The following is a 25,940-nucleotide window of genomic DNA, read 5'->3' as shown; positions in this document are numbered from 1 at the left end:
GTTAACACTTCTGATTTTAAAGTAATACAAACATCTATTAACTAAGACAATGAGCACTGTAGTTTTGTTCAGGACTGACAGAACAATGAAAGTTCAGGGGTGTTTTTTCTATATGTGCATGAATTCCTTTTCTTTTTTTCAAAGAAACACTTTCTCTCAAGCTTATTTCTATTTTCTATTTTAAAGTCTGGATGAACCACTTCAGGCTACTCGGGCTTGTCCCTATCCATTCAGTGACCTGAGCAGTATGGGTTGCAGACCAGTCTTCAGTGGTGGGCTGAGCACCCCACCTGCCACAGGGACTGCTGAAGAGGCCCCAGACTCCTGAACCTCTAGATACCCCTGTGATCTCAATTGAACAGCAGTTAACTCAGGTGCTGGACCAGCCTATTAACCCCGAACAGTTCCTACTTGGTCACTGCCTTTGCAGCAGGGGCTCATTCTTGCTTTTCAATCTCTTCGGGCACTCGGTCGAACTAGAGATGAGGTGTGACCTCCTATGACGTTACCATGGAAATGGTACCGCACATGTGCAGAACCTCCTGGGCTAGCATCCACCACCAGACCCACTGAGGGAGCTCCCTTGCTGCTGCCTAGGATGGCCATGTCTACAAAGTGCAGAAGAGAGTCTGTTACACAGAGCAAGGTGGGCAGGTTACATAAGGCATCCCTGTGAGAGGCTGGTGGTCTAACAGGATCAGTAACCTCCTGAAGGCTGTTCTCAGAAGGCTAGCAGTTCCCAGAAGTCTGTCTGGATCTGGTGAGTGAAGGTTCCAGAAGTGAAACAGCCAGAAACAAGAGTAGCTTTAGTGGCAGCAGCAAACATCAGCCCAACTCTCTGGTCAGTATTCCTGGAGGAATGACGCTGACATCAGCCAGGTTTTCCATGGGAACAATGGCATAAGCTTCCAGCAGAAGCTTCCCTCAGATTTTCTTCAGATTTATGATGTAAGACATTATCACTTTTCCTTTTATAGATGTAGTATTCCATATGGAAGTCAAGATCCATGCCAACTCAGAGGATTCCCACTACAAGGCATTTGAGGACATCCCCTTCCTTCATTCGTTGGACACCAAGGGCTCTGGACGTTGTGAAAGCTTCCCTTAAATCATGAACCCAGAACAATGCTATGTGAACCCCTATCTAGGTAGCTCTGTGCAGAAAACATTGCTGTGGAACTTCATGGAAAGTAGGTGCCTTCCATAGATATCAACATTTCATTATATATTGTTCTAGGGCATTCTGCATGTTAGTATTCCATCATATATTTTGTTAAGACTTTTAAAATATTTATTCCCCAAAGTTACATTTCTGGTAACCCAAAGAACAAGGATTTATGAAACCAAATAAAGAAAAGCAAACTGATAAACAGAACATCTGAGGTCAAATTTCAACATAATGTTTTGTTAAATCTACTTTATTGTGGTACAATTTAACAATTTTTAATTAAACTTATTCAAACTAAGAAAAATCAAAGACAGCTCACCTATTTCTCTCACCTTTCACACCATGCCTCTGGCAACCACTAATCCATTCTCTGTATCTATAGAGCTTGTTTATTCTTTATTATTTAGATTCCATATAAAAGAGAGATGATAGGGTATTTGTCTTTCTCTGAGTTATTTCCCTTAGTATAAAGTTCTCAAGATCCATTCATGTTGTCACAAATGGCAAGATTTTATTATTTTTATGGCTGAATAATATTACAATATATATAATGATATATGTATGTGTATCAGAGTTTCCCTATCTACTCATCCATTGATGATAAATACTTTGTTTTCATATCTTGGCTATGGTAAATAATGATTAATGAACATCATGGGGGTGAAAATAGCTTTTCAAATTAGTCGCTTTGTTTTCTTCAGGCAAATACACAAAAGAGGAACTGCTGTATCACATGGTAATTCTGTAATATTTTTATTGAAAAAGCTCTAGACTTTTATCCATGATGGTTGCACAAATTTAGAATCCCACCAACAGTACTTGAGAGCTCCCTTTCTCCATATTCTTTTCAGTAATTTTTATTTTTAGTTTTTTTTCCCATTTATTTTTATTAGTTGGAGGCTAATTACTTTACAATATTGTAGTGGTTTTTGCCATACATTGACATGAATCAGTCATGGATTTACATGTGTTCCCCTTTCCGATCCCCCCTCCCACCTCCCTCTCCATCCCATCCTTCTGGGTCTTCCCAGTGCACCAGCCCTGAGCACATGTCTCATGCATCCAACCTGGACTGGAGATCTGTTTCACCCTTGATAGTATACTTGTTTCAATGCTATTCTCTCAGAACATCCCACCCTCACCTTCTCCCACAGAGTCTAAAAGTCTGTTCTGTACATCTGTATCTCTTTTTCTGTTTTGCATATAGGGTTATCGTTGCCATCTTTTAAAATTCCATATATATGCGTTAGTATACTGTATTGGTCTTTATCTTTCTGGCTTACTTCACTCTGTATAATGGGCTCCAGTTTCATCCATCTCATTAGAACTGATTCAAATGAATTCTTTTTAACGACTGAGTAATATTCCATGGTGTATATGTACCACAGCTTCCTTATCCACTTGCCTGCTGATGGATATCTAGGTTGCTTCCATGTCCTGGCTATTATAAACAGGGCTGCGATGAACATTGGGGTGCACGTGTCTCTTTCAGATCTGGTTTCCTCAGTGTGTATGCCTTGAATAATTTTAGTTTTTTTAAAAATGGCCACTCTAACAGGTATGAGATGGTATCTCATTGTGGTTCCAATTTGCGTTTCCTTGATGAGTAAAGATGTAGAGCAACTTTTTACTTGCCTGTTGGTCATGTGAAAGTCTTCTCTGGAAAAAAATATATAGTTAGATCTTTTATTCATTTTTAAATTGAATCATTTGGTTTCTTCTTTGCATCCTATGAGTTCTTCACATATTCCAGATATTATTCTTTTCTCAGATATATGATTCACAAATATTTTTTCCTCATTCATAGGTTGCCTTTTCATTTTGTTGATGGTTTCTTTTGTTAGGCAGAATCATTTTGGTTTGCTGTAGTCTCATTCATTTTATTTTTGCTTTTGTTGCCATTGCTTTTGGTGTCAAAATCAAAAAAGAAAAAACTCATGTCCAGGACTAATGTTAAAGTGCTTACAGTCTATGCTTTTTTTTTTTTTTTTCAGTGGGTTTTGTCATACATTGATATGAATCAGCCATAGAGTTACAGGAATTCCCCATCCCGGTCTCCCATCCCACCTCCCTCTCCACCCGATTCCTCTGGATCCTCCCAGCCCAACAGGCCCGAGTACTTGACTCATGCCTCCCACCTGGGCTGGTGGTCTGTTTCACCACAGATAATATACATGCTGTTCTTTCGAAACATCCCACCCTCACCTTCTCCCACAGAGTTCAAAAGTCTGTTCTGTACTTCTGCGTCTCTTCTTCTGCCCTGCATATACGGCCATCGCTACCATCTTTCTAAATTCCGTATATATGTGTTAGTATACTGTAATGTTCTTTATCTTTCTGGCTCACCTCACTCTGTATAATGGGCTCCAGTTTCATCCATCTCATTAGAACTGATTCAAATGAATTCTTTTTAACGACTGAGTAATATTCCATGGTGTATATGTACCACAGCTTCCTTATCCATTCATCTGCTGATGGGCATCTAGGTTGCTTCCATGTCCTGGCTATTATAAACAGTGCTGCGATGAACATTGGGGTGCACGTGTCTCTTTCAGATCTGGTTTCCTCAGTGTGTATGCCCAGAAGTGGTATTGCTGGGTCATATGGTATATGACCCAGTCTATGCTTTTTTAAAATATATTTTATGGTTTCAGGATTTACAGACTATGTTTTCTTCTATGTTTTATAGTTTCAGGCTTTGCATTCTAGCATTTAATTCTATTTTACATTTTTGTGTATGGTATAATTTTTATGGATGGTATAAAATAGTGATCTACTTTCATTCTCTTTCATGTGACTGTCTAGTTTTCCCAATACCATTTATTGAAGAGACTATAATTTCACCATTGTATATTCTTTGTTCCTTTGTTGTGAATTAATTAACATATATGCATAGATTTACTTCTGGATTCTCAACTGTGGTCTATTGATCTATGTGTCTGTTTTTATGCCAATAATGTATTGTTTTAATAGCTTTGAAGTATAGTTTCAAATCAGAGAGCATGATGCGCCCAGCATTGTTCTTCTTTCCAAACATTGCTTTGTTATGCAGGATCTTTCATGGTTTTATACAAAATTTAGGAATGTTCATTCTTGAATTTGTATATTGCTTTGGTAATATGAATCTTTAGACTAGATCACAATATAGGCTATATTCCTCTGTAATTTTTATGTTATTACAATTGCATTTTGTTAAAGAATAGTTATAAAGAGAATTTTGTGCATAATTTTTCTTATTTAAAGACTTTTTACACAGAACTGACACTCTCAGGAAGTATCTATAATATGTGGAGCTCAAATTATTTCTGATTATAGCCTCCCATTTAAAGGTAAACTTCAAGTGACTACAGCTCACTGATATTATGTTAAAAAGTAAGTGATGCTGAAAATTAGCCCCATTATAGAGAAGAATTTTCTCACTGTAATTTTTTTTAATTGTTTTACTTACGTGAAAAAGTCTCACCTCACTTTCTTAACAGTGTTTCTGGAAGAAAAAAATTCAGCAATTTTGATGTAACTGTGGAAATGTTTTAAATGTAAAACAACTAGGAACCTGGACCTAGCCCTGTTCTAATCACTAAACTGTGAGGTTCCCTGGTGGCTCAGATGGTAAAGAATCTGTCTGAAATGGGGGGGCCTGGGTTTGCTCCCTGGGTTGGGAAGATCCCTGGAGAAGGAAATGGCTACCCACTCTAGCATTCTTGCCTGCAGAATTCCATGGACAGAGAAGCCTACAGTACATTGGGCCACAAAGAGTTAGGACAGAGTGACCAACACTATCACTTTTCTGAGTATCTCTGGTTCTGTTTCCTTACCCAACCAAGATAAACTTACAAATGTAGAATCAGCTATTCTCAAACTTCTTTTTTTTTTTTTTTTTTTTTTTATCTTTTTGGCTCTTATTTTACAAATAGCAGAGACTATTTCAGAAACTTGACCTTCTTACATTAGATAAATAGAATTAAAGCTCTCCATTAAACTAATGATAAAACAGACATTTAAATAGAATGGCAAGATATCTTTTTCACATTATTAGCAGAAATAATGAAATTGAAACTACATTGGCCTCCTAGACCAGTCTTTTTGAAACCCTCAAACTCTTTCCATATTCTTTATTTGTCTAAAATCACCTAAGGGCTGAGTGCTTACCTTCCTCATTTTAATACCCTAGCAACATACCCTGCACATGTAATCACCTAATTTTTTTTTAAATTTAACTGAAGTACCTCAGTTAATCCTCACTGCCATCTTAAAAGATAAGCTGTTTTCAATCCATTTTATTGATTAAGAAAATAGGATCAGAAAGGTTAAGTAATTGCCTTGAAATCCCAAGGACCCATACATGACAAAAGTAAGATTACACTGTCATATCTTCTAAAGTTTAAAAAAAAAAAAAAAAAAACAAGGTGGATAACTCTAATTACAGAGGTGATCCTTTTTTTCCTTTAAATCCTTGAAAACGATTAATTTTACATTAGCAGTAAAATGTTTTCTTAAGAAGAGGAAGACAGCTGATCCAAAGAAAGCAGAAAGGAAACACTGAAAGGAGGATAGGAAATTTAGATTTGAAAATTTGCATTAGTTGACTCTAAATTCACAGGAGGTTAAATAAAAGCATCAAAACCAGCTGAAGTCCTTCAGAGTTCATATCTACACACGAGTATAGATCCCATGTTAGGTGCTCTTACTGCAGTAAAATTTAAAAAAAAAAAAAATTAAAGGAAAAGATAAATGGCTAGACCAGATGTAGAACAGCTCTGCTTCTTCAATCTATAAGATCTGTTCCTAGGAACAAGATGGTAGGAGAAGGTTAATATTTTTGTCCATATTGTTTTGTTCTGCTTTCCCCACAGGTAAAAAGCAGGTGGAAGGTTAGGCTGGGTTCAGCCTAGAGGAAATCTCAACAGCAATGATTGAAGTCAATAACACTTAAAATGACTGAGGATAAATTGAGAAAGTAGCACTGACATATACACACTTCCATGTGCTAAGTCAGCTTCAGTCATGAAGTGAAGTCATGAAGGGTTGCAACTCTTTGCAACCCCATGGACTGTAGCCCACCAGACTCCTCTATCTATCGGATTCTCCAGGCAAGAATACTAGAGTGGTTGCATTTCCTACTCCAGGAGATCTTCCAGACCCAGGGATCGAACCCTAGTCTCTTATGTCTCCTGCATTGGCAGGCGGGTTCTTTACCATTAATGCCACCTGGGAGGCCCCACACTAGCATGTATAAGAGAGATAACTAGCATGAAGCTGCTCTGTGAAAGCCTACAGGGGTGGGATGCGAAGGGAAAGGAAAGCTCAAGAGGGAAGGGTGTATATATATACACACACACCCACATATATGACAACTTCCACTATTATACAGCAGAAATCAACACAATATTGTAAAGCAATTATCCTCCAATTAAAACAAAATGACTGATGAAGAAAATGACAACACTACAACACTATTTTTAGTATGAACACTTCTCTTGAATTTTTGTGAGACCAAGATGATCCGTGTTCTAATTACAGATTGAGAGTGAAAGGAAAAAGGAAAACATACGAAATTCTAAATTAGGGCATGTTTAGTTATTTAATAATTTAAATAACTTTAATCTATAGCAAATGTGTAAGATAAATTTCAGTATTTATGGGATGGGAATATACAAAACAATTGTCACTGAAGGGTATTCTGAGTAGAAATAGTGTAAATTTGGGCTGAAATACAAAACCATTGCCTTCTAGAGAACACACGGCAAACTCCATAAATTAATTGGAGAAACAGAGTTCTACCTAATATTCATGGCAAACCAGTAAGTTCTACATATACTGATGGGTAAAAGAAATAAATTAATTAGAAAGAGTATTCCTTTGGGTGTATAAAGACTGATAACAATAGTTATAAATATTTTAAGATTTATACAACATAAAGAGCAAAAACAAAATTAAAAGATGCAACTAGAGCAGAGAAAATTGGCAACATGTATGATAGAAAATTTGTCATTTTACATATGAACAGCTTGTAGGAATCAGCAAGAAACAATCATTTCAATTCCATCATAAGAAAAACACAAATATTTAATTATCTGAGGAAGAAAAGTTTAGAACCCCTGTTAATCAAAGAGTTAGAGGCAGCTCTCCAGTAAGATTTTTTTTTTTAAATCTCTGATTCTAGTTTTTGGTAAAGGTGTATGCTGTTGAAAACAGTTTAAACTGGAAATATCTCTCAAAATTAAGGGGCAAAACATGACAAAAACATTAAAAAATGTGCCTACACTTTAATCAAACTAACTGATTCCTTAAAATTTATATTTAGGACATGACAAGGAATCCATTAGGATGTTAATTGTATCATTTTTAATATGAAAATTAGGATATGATCTTAATATTTAATAATCATTGATGGCTTAAATAACTATTGAAACATGGCTACCAAATAAAGAGTTTACTCTCTAAGACTTAAATAACCCTTAATTTGTGGTAAGTCATATGAAAACTTTTATGCAGAGTACATCATGCAAAACGCCAGGCTGAATGAATCACAAGCTGAAATCAAAATTTCCAGGAGAAATAAACAACCTCATATATGCAGATAATACCATTCTAATGGCCAACAGCAAATAGGCATTAAAGAGCTTTTGGATGAGCATGAAAGAGGAATGCGAAAAAGTTGGCTTAAAACTCAACATTCAAAAAACTAAAATCGTGGCACCCAGTCCTATCACTTCATGGCAAACAGATGGGGGGAAAGTGGAAACAGTGCAGATTGTATTTTCTGGGCTCCAAAATCACTGCAGATGGTGATTGCAGCCACAAAATTAAAAGATGCTTGCTCCTTGGAAGAAAAGCTGTGATAGACCTAGACAGTGTATTAAAAAGCAGAGGCATCACTGTGTCATCAAATGTCTGTATAGTCAAAGTTATGGTTTCTCCACAGGTCATTCACAGATGTGACAGTAGAACCATAAATGCAGCTGAATTCCTTGGACTGCAAGATCAAACCCATAAATCTTAAAGGAAATCAAGTCTGAATATTCATTAGAAGGACTGATGCTGAAGCTGAAACTCCAATACTTTGGCCACCTGATGCAAAGAGACAACTCATTGGAAAAGACCCTGATGCTGGGAAAGGCTGGGGGCAAGCGGAGAAGGGGGCAGCAGAAAATGAGATGGTTGGATAGCATCACTAACTCAGTGGACCTGAGTTTGGGCAAACTCTGCGAAAGAGTGAAGAACAGGGAATCCTGGCATGGTGCAGTTCATGAGGTCACCAGAGTCAGACAGAACAACTTAATAATGAACAACATCTGAAAATCAGAAAAATGAGTAAAATACACAAACAGACAAAAAAGTGAAAATGATGTTTAACCTTATGAAAAGATATTTCATTCCCCATAAAAGAAATAACAAACATAAGCACACTGAAGATAAAATTTTATAAAACATATATACATACACACAATGAGTTTGTGTACAAATAAAAACTAGCAAAATCTGAATGAGATCTTTCGTCAAAACTATTGTGCCAATGTCAATTCCTGCTTTTGATCGCTGTACTCTGTGATTATATAAAATGTTATATAAACATATAAATGTGGTTATGTAAAATGTTATCAGTTGGGGGAAGCTGGGCACAGACCACAGAGAAAAATTACTATTTTTACAACTTAATGTAAATCTAAAGCCATTACACAATAAAAAATTTTTGTAAACATCTAAAGAAATATTAACATATCAAATTCAAAAGGAAAGATAAAAAGAAATGTGTCAGTTCATTTCAGTTACTCATTCATGTCAAACTTTCTGTGACCCCACTGATTTCAGCACACCAGGATTCCCTGTCCATCATCAACTCCTGGAGCTTACTCAAACTCATGTCCATTGAGTCAGTGATGCCATCCAGCCCTCATCCTCTATCATCTCCTTCTCCTCCCACCTTCAATCTTTCCCAGAATCAGGGTTTTTTCAAATAAGTCAGTTCTTCACAGCAGGTGGCCACAGTATTGGAGTTTCAGCTTCAGCATCAGTCCCTCCAATGATATTCAGGACTGATTTCCTTTAGGATGGACTGGCTGGATCTCCTTGCAGTCCAAGGGACTCTCAAGAGTCTTCTCCAACACTGCACTTTAAAAACATAAATTTTTCAGTGCTCAGCTTCCATTATGGTCCAACCCTCACATCTGTACATGACCACTGGTAAAACCATAGCTTTGACTAGATGGACTTTTGTTGGCAAAGTAATGTCTCTGCTTTTTAATATGCTGTCTAGGTTTGTTATAGCTTTTCTTCCAAGGAGCAAGCATCTTTTAATTTCATGGCTGCAGTCACCATCTGCAGTGATTTTGGAATCCAAGAAAATAAAATCCTGTCACTGTTTCCACTGTTTCCCATCTATTTGCCATGAATGGGCTACACGCACTGGAGCAGCTGCGAGGAGATACCCCACGTCCAAGGGCAAAGGAGAAGCCCCAGCAAGATGGTAAGAGGAGTGAAATCACATTTAGAATCAAACCCCATACCCACCAGAGATACTCAAAGGGCTCAAACAAACCTTGTGCACACCAGAGCCCAGAGACCCCACAGAGACTGAGACCGAACTGTGTTTGAGCATCTCCTATGGAGGTGCGGGTCAGCAGTGGTCTGCCGCAGAGGCAGAGGCTCTGGGTGCAGCAGACCTGGGTATGGCATAAGCCCTCTTAGAGGAGGTCGCCATTAACTCCACCATAGAGCTGCCAGAACTTACACAGGCTGGGAAAATAGACTCTTGGAGGGCACAAACATAACCTTGTGTGCATCAGGACCCAGGAGAAAGGAGCAGTGACCCCAGAAGAGACTGGCCCAGACATGCTCATGAGTGTCCAGGAGACTCTGGCGGAGGTGTGCTGCGGTAGCCCACTGTAGGGTTGGGGCACTGAGTGTAGCAGTGTGCGCATGGGACATTTTGAAGGAGGTCGCCATTATCTTCATTACCTCCACCGCAGTTTGACCTCAAAAGGCAATGTGAAAGAATGCTCAAACTACCACACAGTTACACTCATCTCACATGGTAGTAAAGTAATGCTCAAAATTCTCCAAGCCAGGCTTCAACATAGTGTGAACCGTGAACTTCCAGATGTTCAATCTCGATTTGGAAAAGGCAGAGGAAACAGAGATCAAATTGCCAACATCTGTTGGATCACTGAGAAAGCAACAGAGTTCCAGAAAAACATCTACTTATGGTTATTACTAAACCAAAGCCTTTGATTGTGTGGGTCACAAAAAACTGTGGAAAATTCTTCAAGAGATGGGAATACCAGACCATCTGACCTGCCTTCTGAGAAATCTATATGCAGATCAGGAAGCAACAGTTAGAACTGGACATGTAACAACAGACTGCTTCCAAATAAGGGAAGGAGTACATTAAGGCTGTATATTGTCACTCTGCTTATTTAACTTATATGCAGAGTACCTCATGAGAAACACTGGACTAGATGAAGCACAAGCTGGAATCAAGAATGCTGGGAAAATATCAATAACCTCAGATATGTGGGTGATACCACACTTATGGTAGAAAGCAAAGAAGAACTAAAGAGCCTATTGATGAAAGTGAAAGAGAAGAGTGAAAGTTGGCTTAAAACTCATCATTCAGAAAACTAAGATCATGGCATCTGGTCCCATCACTTCATGGCAAATAGATGGGGAAACAGTGGGAATAGTGACAAAATTTATTTTGGGGGGCTCCAAATTGCTGCAGATGGTGACTGCAGCCATGAAATTAAAAGAAGCTTGCTGCTTGGAAGAAAAGTTATGACCAACTTAGACAGCATATTAAAAAGCAGAGGCATTACTTTGCCAACAAAGGTCCAAGTAGTCAAAGCTGTGGTTTTTCCAGTAAACCACATCATGTACGGATGTGAGAGTTGGACTACAAAGAAAACTGAGTGCCGAAGAATTGATGCCTTTGAACTGTGGTGTTGGAGAAGACTCTTGAGAGTCTCTAGACAGGAAGGAGAGCCAGCCAATCAATCCTAAAGGACATCAGTCTTGAATATTCATTGGAAGGACTGATGTTGAAGCTGAAACTCCAATATTTTGGCCACCTGCTGTGAAGAACTGACTCATCTAAAAGACACTGTTGCTGGGAAAGATTGAAGGCAGGAGGAGAAGGGGATGATGGAGGGTGAGATGGTTGGATGGCATCACCAACTCAATGGACATGAGTTTCAGTAACTCTGGGAGTTGGTGATGGACAGAGAGTCCTAGGGTGCTGTAGTCCATAGGGTTGCAAAGAGTCAGACCTGACTGTAACACTGAACTGAAATAGCAGGGAGGGAACACAGCTCCACCCATCAAGAGAAAATTGGATTAAAGATTTACTGAGCATGGCCCTGCCCATCAGAACAAGACCCAGGGTCCCCTTCAGTCAGTATCTCCCATCCAGAATCTTCCATAAACCTATTACCCTACTCCATCAGAGGACAGATAGCCTGAAAACCACAATCACAGAAAACTAACCAATCTGATCACAAGGACCACAACCTTGTCTAACTCAATGAAACTATGAGTCATGCCTTGTAGGGCCACACAAGACAGACAGTTCATAGTGGAGAATTCTGACAAAACGTTTTCCACTGGAGAAGGGAATGGCAAATCACTTCAGTATTCTTGCCTTGAGACCCCATGAACAGTATGAAAAGGCAAAAGATAGGACACTGAAAGATGAACTCCCCAGGTCGGTAGGTGCACAATATGTTACTGGAGATCAGTGGAGAAATAACTCCAGAAAGAATGAAGAGACAGAGCCAAAGCAAAAACAACACACATTGTGGATGTGACTGGTGACGGGAGTAAAGGCTGATGCTGTAAAGAGCAATATTGCAAAGGAACCTGGAATGTTAGGTTTATGAATGGAGGCAAACCGGAAGTGGTCAAACGGGAGATGGCAAGAGTGAATGTTGACATTTTAGTTATCAGCAAATTAAAATGGACCGGAATGGGTGAATTCAACTTAGATGACCATTATATCTTCTACTGTGGGCAAGAATTCCTTAGAAGAAATGGAATAACCATCACAGTGAACAAAATAGTCTGAAATGCAGTACTTGGATACAGTCTCAAAAACAACAGAATGATCTCTGTTCATTTCCAAGGCAAACCATTCGATATCACAGTAATCCAAGTCTATGACCTGACCAATAATGCTGAAGAAGCTTAAGTTGAATGGTTCTATGAAGACCTACAAGACCTTCTAGAACTAACACCCAAAAGAGATGTCCTTTTCATTATAGGGGGCTGGAATGCCAAAGTAGGAATTCAAGAGATATTTAGAGTAACAGGCAAGTTTGCCCTTGGAGTACAAAATGAAACAGGGAAAAAGCTAATAGAGTTTTGCCAAGAGAACGAACTGGTCATAGCAAACACCCTCTTCCAAGAACACAAGAGATAAATCTACACATGGACATCAACAGATGGTCAATACTGAAATCAGATTGATTATATTCTATACAGCCAAAGATGGAGAAGCTCTATACAGTCGGCAAGAACAAGACCGGGAGCTGACTGTGGCTCAGATCAGGAACACTTTGTTGCCAAATTCAGACTTAAATTGAAGAAAGTAGGGAAAACCACTAGACCATTCAGGTATGACCTAAATCAGATCCCTTACGATTATACAGTGCAAGTGAGAAATAGATTCAAGGGACGAGATCTGATAGATAGAGTTCCTGAAGAACTATGGACAGAGGTTCATGACATTGTACAGGAGGCAGGAATCAAGACCATCCCCAAGAAAAAGAAATGCAAAGGCAAAATGGTTGTCTGAGAAGGCCTTACAAATAGCTGTGAAAAGAGTAGTGAAAGGCAAAGGAGAAAAGGAAAGATACATCCATTTGAATGCAGAGTTCCAAAGAACAGCAAGGAGAGATAAGAAAGCCTTCCTCAGTGATCAATGCAAAGAAATAGAAGAAAACATTAGAATGGGAAAGACTAGAGATCTCTTCACAAAAATTAGAGATACCAAGGGAACATTTCATGCAAAGATGGGCACAAGAAATGTTAGAAATGGTAATAACCTAACAGAAGAAGAAGATATTAAGAAGAGGTGGCAGGAATACACAGAAGACTATACAAAAAAGATCTTCCTGACACAGATAATCACAATGGTATGACCACTCAACTAGAGCCAGACATCCTGGAATGTGAAGTCAAGTGGGCCTTAGGAAGCATCACTATGAAAAACGCTAGTGGAGGTGATGGAACTTCAGTTGAACTATTTCAAATCCTGAAAGATGATGCCATTAAAGTGCTGCACTCAATATGCCAGCAAATTTGGAAAACTCGGCAGTGGCCACAGGACTGGCAAAGGTCAGTTTTCATTCCAATCCCAAAGAAAGGCAATGTCAAAGAATGTTAAAACTAGCACACAGTTGCACTCATCTCACATGATAGTAAAGTAATGGTTAAATTCTCCAAGTCAGGCTTCAACAGTATGTGAACTGAGAACTTCCAGATGTCCAAGCTGGATTTAGAAAAGGCAGAGGAACCAGAGATCAAATTGCCAGCACCTCATGAATCATCGAAAAAGCTACAGAGTTCCAGAAAAACATATACTTCTGCTTTATTGACTATGCCAAAGCCTTTGACTATGTGGATCATAAAAAACTCTGGAAAATTCTTAAAGAGATAGGAATACCAGACCACTTGACCTGCCTCTTGAGAAATTTGTAGGCAGATCAGGAAGCAACAGTTAGAACTGAACATGGAACAGACTGATTCCAAATCAGAAAAGGAGTATGTCAAGGCTATATATTGTCACCTTGCTTATTTAACTTCTATGCAGAGTACATCATGAGAAATGCTGGGCTGGTTGAAGCACAAGCTGGAATCAAGAATGTTGGGAAAAATATCAATAACTTCAGATATGCAGATGACACCACACTTATGGCAAAAAGCAAAGAAGAATTAAAGAGCCTATTGATGAAAATGAAAGAGGAGAGTATAAATGTTGGCTTAAAACTCATCATTCAGAAAACTAAGATCATGGCATCTGGTCCCATCACTCCATGTCAAATAGATGGGGAAACAGTGGAAACAGTGAAACAGTGGAAACAGACTTTGTATTTTGGGGCTCCAAAATCACTGCAGATTTTGACTGCAACCATGAAATTAAACAAAGCTTGCTGCTTGGAAAAAAAGTTATGAACAACCCAGACAGCATATTAAAAATAGAGACATTACTTTGCCAACAAAGGTACATCTAGTCAAAGCTATGGTTTTTCCAGTAGTGATGTATGGATGTGAGAGTTGGACTATAAAGAAAGCTGAGTGCTGAAGAATTGATGCTTTTGAACTGTGACGTTGGAGAATACTTGAGAGTCCCTTGGACTGCAAGAAGAACCATCCAGTTCATCCTAAAGGAAATCAGTCCTGAATATTCATTGGAATGACTGTTGTTGAAGCTGAAACTCCAATACTTTGGCCAGCTGATGTGAAGAATTGACACATTTGAAAAGATCCTGATGCTAGGAATGATTGAAGGTGGGAGAAGGGACAACAGAAGATGAGATGGTTGGATGGCATCACCGACTCAATGAACATGAGTTTGAATAACTCTGGGAGCTGGTGATGGACAGGAAGGCCTGGCGTGCTGCAGTCCATGGGGTCACAAAGACTCAGACACAACTGAGTGACTGAACTGAACTGAACTGATGGGACTGGATGCCATGAATGTTAGTGTTCTGAATGTTGAGTTTTAAGCCAGCTTTTTCACTCTCTTGGTACGCTTTCATCAAGAGGCTCCTCAGTTCTTTGGTTTCTGCCATAAAGGTTTGCATAACATCTGCATATCTGAGGTTACTGATATTTCTCTCACCAATGTTCATTCCAGCTTGTGCTTCATCCTGCCTGGCATTTCGTATGATGTACTCTGCATATAAGTTAAATAAGCAGGGTAACAATATATAGCCTTGATGTACTCCTTTCCCGATTTGGAACCAGTCTGTTCTTTCATGTACAACACACACTTCAAACAAAGCAAAGAGACAGAAATTATTTTATTTTTAAGAGATGGAGTTTTAAATGATTTATATTTTTGTGTGTGTATGTACGTGGATGGGTACTTATATATTTTCCAAAATTTCTAACTTGAACATGTTTGTAGTGTGGAGAAATTGTAATTAAAATAATAGGAAAAAAATCCAGTAAATGCTGTGGCTATATCTTTACCTGCCTGAGCGAAGTAAGCAAGCTGGGAATGGCCTTTGCATATTTATTTTCCTTTTTTTTTTTTTTACAAATACACAACCTATATTTTAGACTATATTCTGCAATCTATAATAAACCTCTGACACATATTATTTCCAGATAAATCAGAGAATACACTTTCTTTTAGAATTTTCAAAGGAAATTATATGTACATATAAAATAACATATAACTGACTTTGATATTGCATGTCTAAAACACTTCTTCAGAGAAAATCTGCCATGCATCAATCAACTTGACAAGATTTTTAAAAATATAACTTTTCATCCTTATTACAGATTACTCTGTGCCCTGGTTAATTTGATCAACATAAACACTTTAATTACATAATTTTTGTTCCCTAATGCCCTTTGGCAATACAAGCTTCAGTCTAATTCCTTTTTAATAATCAAGCATGAGCTGGTTTGTAAAAAATTCTCCAGAAGTACCTGCAGTATTTTTTACTTCCCTCCTAGACCCATTAGAGTATACTCATTAAGCAAATCATGCCAGTGAAGCACTGTGCCAAAATGTCAGTGGGCCCAGTGAGAGATTACAGAATCATACATCAGTGATGAACAGTAGCCTAACTTTCTACAAACCACTAAAATATATGGTTCAGAAATGCCTTTAATATGTGAACAAAAATCAAAAGATACAAGGATATTCAAGATGATTATAAGCAACCACATAATTGATGACACTGTTAAAATTAGTGAAACAGCATATATTCAGAGTAAAATATATAGCACAACTTATGATTAAACAAATAATATGACCTTATTTGCATCTCAAAGAGAATTTTATATAAAACAATCAATGCTTTAACTCTTCAACATTTTAACAAACAAATCATGATTTCCTTCCAGACTACAAGAGGTTCAGGAAACTCATGAATAAAAGTCACATAAGCTATTAAAATAACACATTACCAACTTTCTCTTTTTGTTAGTTAAAACATACTATGGGATATTAGATCATTTTGTTATATGAAACTTTCTTGTCTCTCTTAGTATGGGAAATCATTTAAATTATCAGTTGCAATGTTTAACCTTAAATCCTGGCTAAAATGAGTTAGCCACTTTCCCTTGAAGAGGACCATGAAGGGTCACTGGTTACTCCTTTAATTGTCTTCTTTGAGCTTTAAGATTCATTACCACCAGAAGACATGTCTCACCAAGGAGGCATTCCTGAAACAATGATTGATATTTAATTAGAGGACAGACCTTGGGTTCATGTTGCTTTCGTAGAATGGATTCAGCATTATGATCTGATCAGAGCTCTCACAGTAACCTCAAAGATCATTAAAAAAAAAAAAAAAAAGACAGCTAATCTCCACAACAGGTATGTGATAACAGATAAAGGACAATGAAAAAGCCCAGCAAAACAATCTACTTCTTCCTCTCTCTATGCTCATAACAAACAGCTCAGTAACTGAGTAAAGACAAAATTATTTGGTGGAGCAGTAAAGAGAACACAAGGCATTCCTACAACTACAGGGTATTTAATGTTAGACAATCTGATCTGGGGGGTCTTCCCTGGTGGCTCAGGTGGTAAAGAATCTGCCTGCAACGCAGGAGATGCAGGTTCAATCCCTGGGCCAGGAAGATCCCCTGGAGAAGGGAATGGCAACCCACTCCATTATTCTTCCCTGGAGAATTCCATGAACAGAGGAGCCATTGGACCACAGTCACAGCCCTGCAGAGAGTCTGATCCAACTGAGCAATTAACACTTTCACTGTCTTTGATGATCTCAGAAAACTCACTGACCACATCACCAACTCAATGGACATGAGTTTGAGTAAACTCTGGGAGACAGTGATGGACAGGGAAGCCTGGTGTGCTGCAGTCCATGAGATCTCAAAGAGTCGGACACAACTTAGCGACTGAACAACAACAACAAAGCTAGAGAAAAAATAAGTTCTTCTGATTTCAGGAAATTGCCAAAATGAATACTGGATCCTCTTCAAAACTATCTCACTGTGTGTGTATGTGCTTTTGAAAAGCTGGCAGAACTGTTATCCATTTTTTTCAATGATTTTATTACAGAAAAATCCTATTCTTCAAACTAACTTATTATTGTGTGAAGGAGATGTATTATGGTATTTGCATTTCAAGTGTTTATCAATACAACAATAAAAAAAAAAAAAGAACTTGGGAAAGTATACTGGAGAGATAATTAGGAGGCTATTATACCTGTGCATACAAAAGAGATCAGTAATCCAGAACAGAGATGAAAAGTTACATTTTTTAAAAGCTTGTCAAGTTGAGTGAAGTATAACAGGTTTTCTCTGAAGCATTTTTTTGGACATAGAACATCGAAGTAAGTTATATGTTATTGTTCAGTCACACAGTCATGTCCAACTCTGCGATCCCACGGATCAACAAATTTAGCTTAAATTTGTTGGCAGCAGAGATAGAAAGAATGGGATGTGTTCAAGAGATTCTTGGAAGGTCAAATTAACAGGACTTAGTAATTATGTAATTATTTGTTAGTAATTCATTGGAAGAACGATCCCCAGATTTTTGACATGCAAGAAAAGGTGTGTCGTGTTTACTGAGATGAGGCATCTTCCTCTTCAAGAAGGCACATGAAAAGGAAGATGGGCAAAGTGAGATAGTAAAGTTCAGATACTAAGTAAGAAGTTAAAAAGTGGACCTAGTGCTGAGATGAAAGGAAAAACTGAAAATGCAACTCTGGGAGACAGATCAGAACAAAGGCAAGTCCTTTTAAATATGTGCCCAAATGATTGTTAGTTTAAAAATAAACACACACATATACTTGCATAAGCAACATAAACCACAAATATTTTTAAGCTGAATGTCTTATAACACATAGAATTTTAAATTTTATACCAACATCCTTTCTTTATAATTATTAAACTATATTTTAATATGTATCAAAATTCTTAAAGTTTCCCTGATTCAAAAAGTTATTTAAAAGAACTGTGTATTATCTATATAAAATCTTCCAATCAATGAATGAGGTCCATATATGTACTGTCTTGTTTTTAGCATTCTTCCTATACAGGTTGAAAGTGAAAGTGTTAGTTCAACTCTTTGTGACCTCATGGACTGTAGCCCTCTGTCCATGGGATTCTCCAAGCAAGAATACTGGAGTGGGTTGCCATTCTGTTCTCCAGGGGATCTACATGACCCAGGGATCAAACCCAGGTCTCCTGTGTTGCAGGCAGATTCTTTACCATCTGAGCCACCAGGGAATCCTACACAAGTTAAGTCTACATAAATTTTCCAGTATCCCTTCTGTCTCAGGAATTATGTAATTCTATGCAAAACACACTCAGCATCCTCCTTTAAAAAAAATTCCCCATTATTAAAATTTTTTTACACCATAAACTTTTAATAGTAAGTGACACCATCCTTAAGGCAGAAGGCAAAGAAGAACTAAAGATCCTCTTGATGAAGGTGAAAGAGGAAAGTGAAAAAGCTGGCTTAAAACTCAGCATCCAAAAAACAAACATCATGGCATCTGGTCCCATCACTTCATGGCAAATAGATGGGGAAACAATGGAAACAGTGGCAGACTTTATTTTCTTGGGCTCCAAAATCACTGCAGATGGTGACTGCAGCCATGAAATTAAAATACACTTACACCTTGGAATAAAAGCTATGACCAACCTAGACAGCATATTAAAAAAGCAGAGAGAGACATCACTTTTGCCAACAAAAGTCATATAATCAAAGCCAGGGTTTTTCCAGTATTCATGTATGGATGTGAGAATTGAATCATAAAAAAGGCTGAGCACTGAAGAACTGATGCTTTTGAACTGTGGTGTTGGAGAAGACTCTTGAGAGTCCCTTGGACTGCAAGGAGATCTAACCAGTCCATCCTGAAGGAAATCAGTCCTGAATGATCACTGGAAGGAATGATGCTGAAGCTGAAGCTCCAATACTTTGGCCACCTGATGCAAATAACTGATTCATTGGAAAAGACCATGATGCGGGGAGAGATTGAAGGCAGGAGGACAAGGAGATGACAGAGGATGAGATGGTTGGCTGGCATCACTGACTCAATGGACATGAGTTTGAGTAAGCCCCAGGAGGTGGTGAAGGACAGGGAAGCATGCTGCAGTCAATGGAGTCGCGAAGAGCAGGACACTACTAAGTGACTAAACAACAACAACAAGAGTATGACTTTATTGTAAGGCAAAAATGTTGGAGCCATGAAATAAAGATACTTTGGAATTCACCCAAGCCTAGTAATATCCCTTAAAACCACCATTCAAGCAATTCTCATGAGAAAGACCTTAGCATAAGTTGAATTTATATCTAAACACCCTAATTAGACCACTGTTGAAGCCATAATCATTAGCTTTCCTATTGTGCCTGGCTGCTAAAATAGTTTTTCTCACTGTGTACAATAAATGAGGAGCAACATCAAATTATAACATTTGCAAACTGGAAGGCACCTTTGAGATTAGCTATTTCAACCTCTCCAATTTACAGATGAGAAAGAGGAGGTTCAGTGTGGTTAAGTGACTTGCTTAGAAACAATATGCAAAATCAAAATTTGTTACCGGTTTTGAAGGGTATTGTATGAATTAAACGGTTTTGAAATGTTGCAAAACAGCTTCTCTAATCAAAGACATAAAATAAGTTGTAGAAAGTAAAAGAAATAGGAGTATTAAACTCATTCGATTTAAGTGTGAACACCTAGATTACAGTGCTTTCTGACACTATCGTATCATTCATTTTTAAGTATTTTTTTCACATAGTTCACTTATGATGACAAAGTGAATCATTAAACTGTGAGTTTGATCCCTGAGTCAGGAAGATCCCCCAGAGTAGGGAATGGCAACCTGCTCCAGTATTCTTGCCTGGCGAATCCCATGGAAAGAAGAGACTGGTAGGCCACAGTTCATGGGGTCCCCAAGAGTCAGACATGACTGAAGTGACTTAGCACACAGGCTTGCAGGAATTTTCAGTTATCTGTTATCAGAACATTTCCTGATTTATTAAAAAAAAAAAAAAAAAAATAAGCTGATCGTTCTCAACAAAATATTTGCTGACCTTGTAGTTCAAAATTAAATTCTCAAAAAGGACATACACATAGAAAGAAAGTGCTCCTTATTTTATATTGCCCTGTCTTAAATGAGGCAGGAATGGACCAGACCATTGTTGATTCAAACAGAAAGATGAGTCAAACAGAACTTAACGAACCTTGGTTGAGACACAGGAAGGGCTTAAGACAAAAGAATCATCAGTTCAGCTCAGTTCAGTCCCTCAGTCATGTCCGAATTTTTGTGACCCCATGGACTGCAGCATGCCAGGTCTCCCTGTCCATCACCAACTCCCAGAGTTTACATAAACTCATGTCCATGGAGTCAGTGATGCCATCCAACCATCTCATCATCTGTTGTCCCTTTCTCCTGCCATCAATCTTTCCCAGCATCAGGGTCTTTTCAAATGAGTTAGTTCTTTGCATCAGGTGGCCAAAGTATTGGAGTTTCAGCTTCAGCATCAGTTCTTCCAATGAATATTCAGGACTGGTTTCCTTTAGGATGGACTGGCTGGATCTCCTTGCTGTCTAGGGACTCTCAAGAATTTTCTCCAACACCACATTTCAAAAGCATCAAATCTTCGGCACTCAGCTTTCTTTATAGTCCAACTCTCACATTCATACATGACTACTGAAAAAACTTTGACTAGATGTACCTTTGTTGGCAAAGTAATGTCTCTACTTTTTAATATGCTGTCTAGGTTGGTCATAACTTTTCTTCCAAGGAGCCAGCATCTTTTAACTTCATGCAGTCACCATCTGCAGTGATTTTGGAGCCCCCAAAAATAAAGTCTGACACTGTTTCCACTGTTTCCCCATCTATTTGACATGGAGTGATGGGACCAGATGCCATACTCTTAGTTTTCTGAATGATGAGTTTTAAGTCATTTTTTTCACTCTCCTCTTTCACCTTCATCATGAGGCTCTTTAGTTCTTCTTGCTTTCTGCCATAAGTGTGGTGTCATCTGCATATCTGAGGTTATGGATATTTCTCCCGGAAATCTTTATTCCAGCTTGTGCTTCATCCAGTCCAGCATTTCACTGATATACTCTGCATAGAAGTTAAATAAGCAGGGTGACAATATACAACCTTGACCTACTCCTTTCCCGATTTGAAGCCAGTCTGTTGTTCCATGTCCAGTTCTAACTGTGGCTTCCTGACCTGCATACAGATTTCTCATGAGGCAGGTCAGGTGGTCTGGTATTCCCATCTCTTTAAGCATTTTCCACAATTTGTTGTGATCTGCACAGTCAAAGACTTTGGCATAATCAATAAAGTAGAAGTAGATATTTTTCTGGAACTCTCTTGCTTTTTTGATGATCCAACAGATATTGGCAATTTGATATCTGGTTCCTCTGCCTTTTCCAAATCAAGCATGAACATCTAGAAGTTCACAGTTCGCGTATTGTTGAAGCCTGGCTTGGAGAATTTTGAGCATTACTTTGCTAGCGTGTGAGATGAGTGCAAAGAATCATCAGATTGGTGCATAATTGTACTGAGCAAGATTTTCTCAAAAGATAAAGTGAAAGATCCAGTACTGGAAGAAATATGAGAAATAAGCAAGATGCAAATTCATTTTAAAAAGATGAGGAAACTGAGGACCAGAGGAAAAGAGTGACTTACTTGGGTTTTGAACTAGTCAAGGGAATAAGTCAGGGTTAGAGGCCAGGTCTCCTGGGATATAATAGAATATGTGACTTGACTTTACTGTGGAGACCAGTTTTCTGCAGACAATCACACGTGTGGAGAAATCAGGGATAGAGTGACAAGTTGCGCTATAATCTGAGAGTGCCCCTGGGTTCTCAGAGTATCTTGTTGGTACCTCCGGTCTTCCACACACCTGATGCTCAGAGGCTAGTACCTTGTAGTCTTTGGATTCCATAAATAAGTCATTTCTTCCTCATGCAATCTTCTCTTCCTTTGTTGATGACTGAGAAAGATTCCATAGCACATAAACGGTGGTATTAAAACTATCACCAATGACAATGCTTGTAACTCTGCTCACAAGGTACCTGACATTCTGAGAAATGGGATTCTGCATAATGAAATCAATATCTTTGCCTCTGCCCAGGATCATTCCTCACAGGATTCTACTCAGTTCATCCTACTCTCCCAAAGCCATCCTTCTATTTTAAATGGTGACCCTTTGAACACAGAACTAGATGAGGACAAAAAAGTACCAGAAAAACTCTAATTTTTCATTCATTGCCTTTTAGGCCTGGGAGTTATCAAGGCCTTTGTCAAAATTTTGATTATTGAATTTTCCTTCAGTTATATAGTTTTAGTTGATGAATCTTGCCTTCTTTACTAAGAAGCATTATAATCCACTAGCCATTTGCCCTAAGCTTCCTTCATAGACCTAGTTAATCATCACTGCTGATTGTAAAACCCTGGCTCATATTATTTTGGCAAATTAACCCACTGAAATGACAGGACAAATTTAACTTGTATTCTGGGATAGGGTTGCAGGCTCTGGGATGTGTCAGATGTAATTTAAAAATTAAGAACAGAGCCAGAAAGCCAGTGATAATGCAAAAGTGGCTGAACTCAGCATCAGGTTTATAGAAGATTGCAAAGAATTAGGCAAAAGATTCAGCAAGGGACCAGGAACATATCAAGGAGTGGTGTTTAAACCACACTAATTTGAAAATGCTTGACAAATTTAGGTCCCTACCCATAGTCTTCTACTGAATTGGAAGTCTTCATTTACCAGATGCTCAAGCTTCTTTCTTTGCTCAACTTCTCTCAGAATCATGGGGATTGGGAGAAGGTGGTCACACATAAACCAAATCCCAGAGGCAGAATCAGCACAGAGGTCTCTTGGCTGCAGCTGTCTCTCTTCCCTTTCCCTTCTAGGCATTGAGGCTGCTGGCCATTCTTTCTGGTTTCACCACTATGAGAACATTTGGCTCTGCTGCCCCTGGGAACTTAATGCCTTTATCAGTAGTTTTCTGGTCTCCAGATCTTTTCATCTCATGTTTATCTCAAACCAGTAAAGAAACATCTTCTTCTTCTAGTGTCTAGCCATTAGCAAATGTATCCACCCAAATAGCAGAAGCTATCCTGTCCATCTAGCACTTTTCAGCTTGCCAGAAGTTGTCCTTGAATATTCACTGGAAGGACTGATACTGAGGCTCTAATACTTTGGCTACCTGATGCAAAGAGCCAATTCAGTGGAAAAAACCCTGATGTTGGGAAAGACTGAGGGCAGGAGGATGAGTGGGCAACAGAGAAGGATATGGTTGGATGGCATCACCGACTCAATGGACATGAGTTTGAGCAAACTTTAGGAGATGGTGAAGGACAGAGTAGCCTGGCATGCTGCAGTTCGTGGGGTCACAAAGAGCCGGACACAGATTAGCCACTGAACAGCAGCATGGTACCTGGGGACTAAGAAGGGCTGTGGCCAAGTGTATTCATCTCACTGGACTAGGAATTGATACCATTCCTGATCACTCTCCTCCCCACTTGCACCCTCACCACTTAGGCCTTCCATGACCCTAAGTCTGATGCCCCCTGCCAACTCCTAACATTCTCATGGTGACCTTTTACTGGTAGAAACGTCTTTGTCCCGTCATTGTGGCATTAGTCAGGAGATGCTGAATTTGCCAAACATGCCAGCCTATCTATGAACCTCCAATATGGATAGACTTTGAATGCTTACATTGCTAGGAGTGCCAGTGGCCCAGGTGGGCGGTAACTGTAGCAGCCATCATGGAGATGGCCTTTGAGGTTTTCATTCTGATTGCTTTGTACTCTGATGCCAGGCCAATGTGTACATATACTATGTTTTTACTGAACGTTTATAAGTTCATCTTTCTACCAAGTGAATGCTTAATTAGAGGGTCCTAGACTACTTAAGACAATGGAACCAAGAATGTGGCTAAATCAAAATGGAAAATCATTCATATTGTGTTTGCTTATTTAATTTGTATTTTAAAGTAGTCATGAACAGAGTTATTCTTGTAATTTATGTTACTTCAAACTTTTGGCACTGCTGTCAAGCCTCATTGAATTTTTATCATTTTCCACCCTGCTTCTCTGTGGGGTTATCTTTTTCTCTCTACAATACTGATTAAGAGGATCAATTTTACAATTAAGGAAAAGCATCAGACTAAATAGAACTTTGTTCAATTGTTCTTACACTAAAGCTCACTGTCTTTCTGCTCATACTTTCCGAGGCTAAAAGAGGTAATTAAAAATTCTAGGAGAAAACAGCTTCTCCTCATTACCAGGGGCCTGTGGGTTGCATTTAGTGAAAACTATAAACAGGGGTGTCAATGGTGTTAATGAATTTGAAGTAGAAAAAATGACCAAACAAATCAGGATTATTTGTGGATAGACAATCACAAGGCTATCTGATCAATGCTTAGTGTCCTTTTGTTGCTGTTATTGTTCCCATAAAAATAAAGCTTGTTTTTGGTATTTCACTTTTGTCTAAAGCTGGAGATATTCCAAAAGTCTCAACTCAAATGTGATTTTAAAACTGACATGTATACACTGCTCTATTTAAAACAGATAACCAACAAGGACCTACAATTTAACACAGGGAACTCTGCTCAAGACTCTAGTATAACCTAAATGGGAAGAGAATTTGAAAAAGGATAGATACATATGTATAATTGAATCACTTTATTGTACATCTGAAACTAACACATCATTAATCAAATATACTTCAATATAAAAATAAAGAATCCATAACGTCTGCTTCAGAAAAATAAAAACAACAAAACCAAAAGTCTCAACTCACAAAAATAAAACAATTTTTCTGCATGGTTCCATTGTCTTGAGAACTCTGATTAGGACATCATTATGGTAAAACAAAATGAATAAATGTAATATTACTAGTTGGTGTTATACTCATGTAACTTTTCCAAATAACGTTGCAGCTAGTTTTGGATATCTATCAATATCCAAATGTTGGACAGTTCATATTATCACCACACCACAGAGAAAATTTTAGATTGTCCATCTATAGCAACCTATTGCATTATCATAAAAGAATGTTTTCAAAACCAATGATGATCCAGTATTCCTTCTCATGATGTAAAGAGCCTCAAATAAAGAACAAATAGTATAAATTGTGGCGGAATAAAAATAGGAATAGACCTGTGATCTAAAAACTGTGTATATGTAATAGGGTGGATTATGTTACATGTGTTATAACAACTTCATCTTCCCCCACTGGTTATGAGGCTGTAATTCTTAATTTCTGCAAGTACCTGATAACCTTTAACGCAACTAAAGGATATTGTATAGAGATATGAGTCACTACTGAGTAATTGTCATTGTTTTTGAAAATGCTACTCCTTCTCAATCCTTGCTATTACTGCTTTGTCACTACTATCTTTTCCTCATTCCCAGGTTCATATACAAGACACATATTTCAAAATTTAAACTAAATCTGTGTTGGAAACTTTGGGGGGTTATGAATACCATTCGTGGTTGTTGAAAACACAGAAAACAACTGAGAATATTGGGTAAAATCACAAATTCTCTTTATGTGGTCATCTTTTAAAAAATAATTCTTCTTTTGAAGCAAGAT

General features: G+C 38.2%; 1 protein-coding gene and 1 pseudogene across 1 annotated transcript in view; both read right to left on the bottom strand.

The window, feature by feature from the left end:
* Window positions 1-25,940, bottom strand: part of ZNF804B (zinc finger protein 804B) — a 524,794-nt gene that overhangs the window by 441,194 nt on the left and 57,660 nt on the right. The gene's annotated exons all lie outside the window — the stretch shown is intronic.
* LOC136171040 (small ribosomal subunit protein uS2-like) lies at window positions 438-23,973 on the bottom strand (annotated as a pseudogene).

The sequence above is a fragment of the Muntiacus reevesi genome, chromosome 6, assembly GCF_963930625.1.
Source record: "Muntiacus reevesi chromosome 6, mMunRee1.1, whole genome shotgun sequence".
NCBI lineage: Eukaryota > Metazoa > Chordata > Mammalia > Artiodactyla > Cervidae > Muntiacus > Muntiacus reevesi.
The sequence above is the reverse complement of the archived record's forward strand: the minus strand, read 5'-3'. Positions and strand labels throughout refer to the sequence as shown.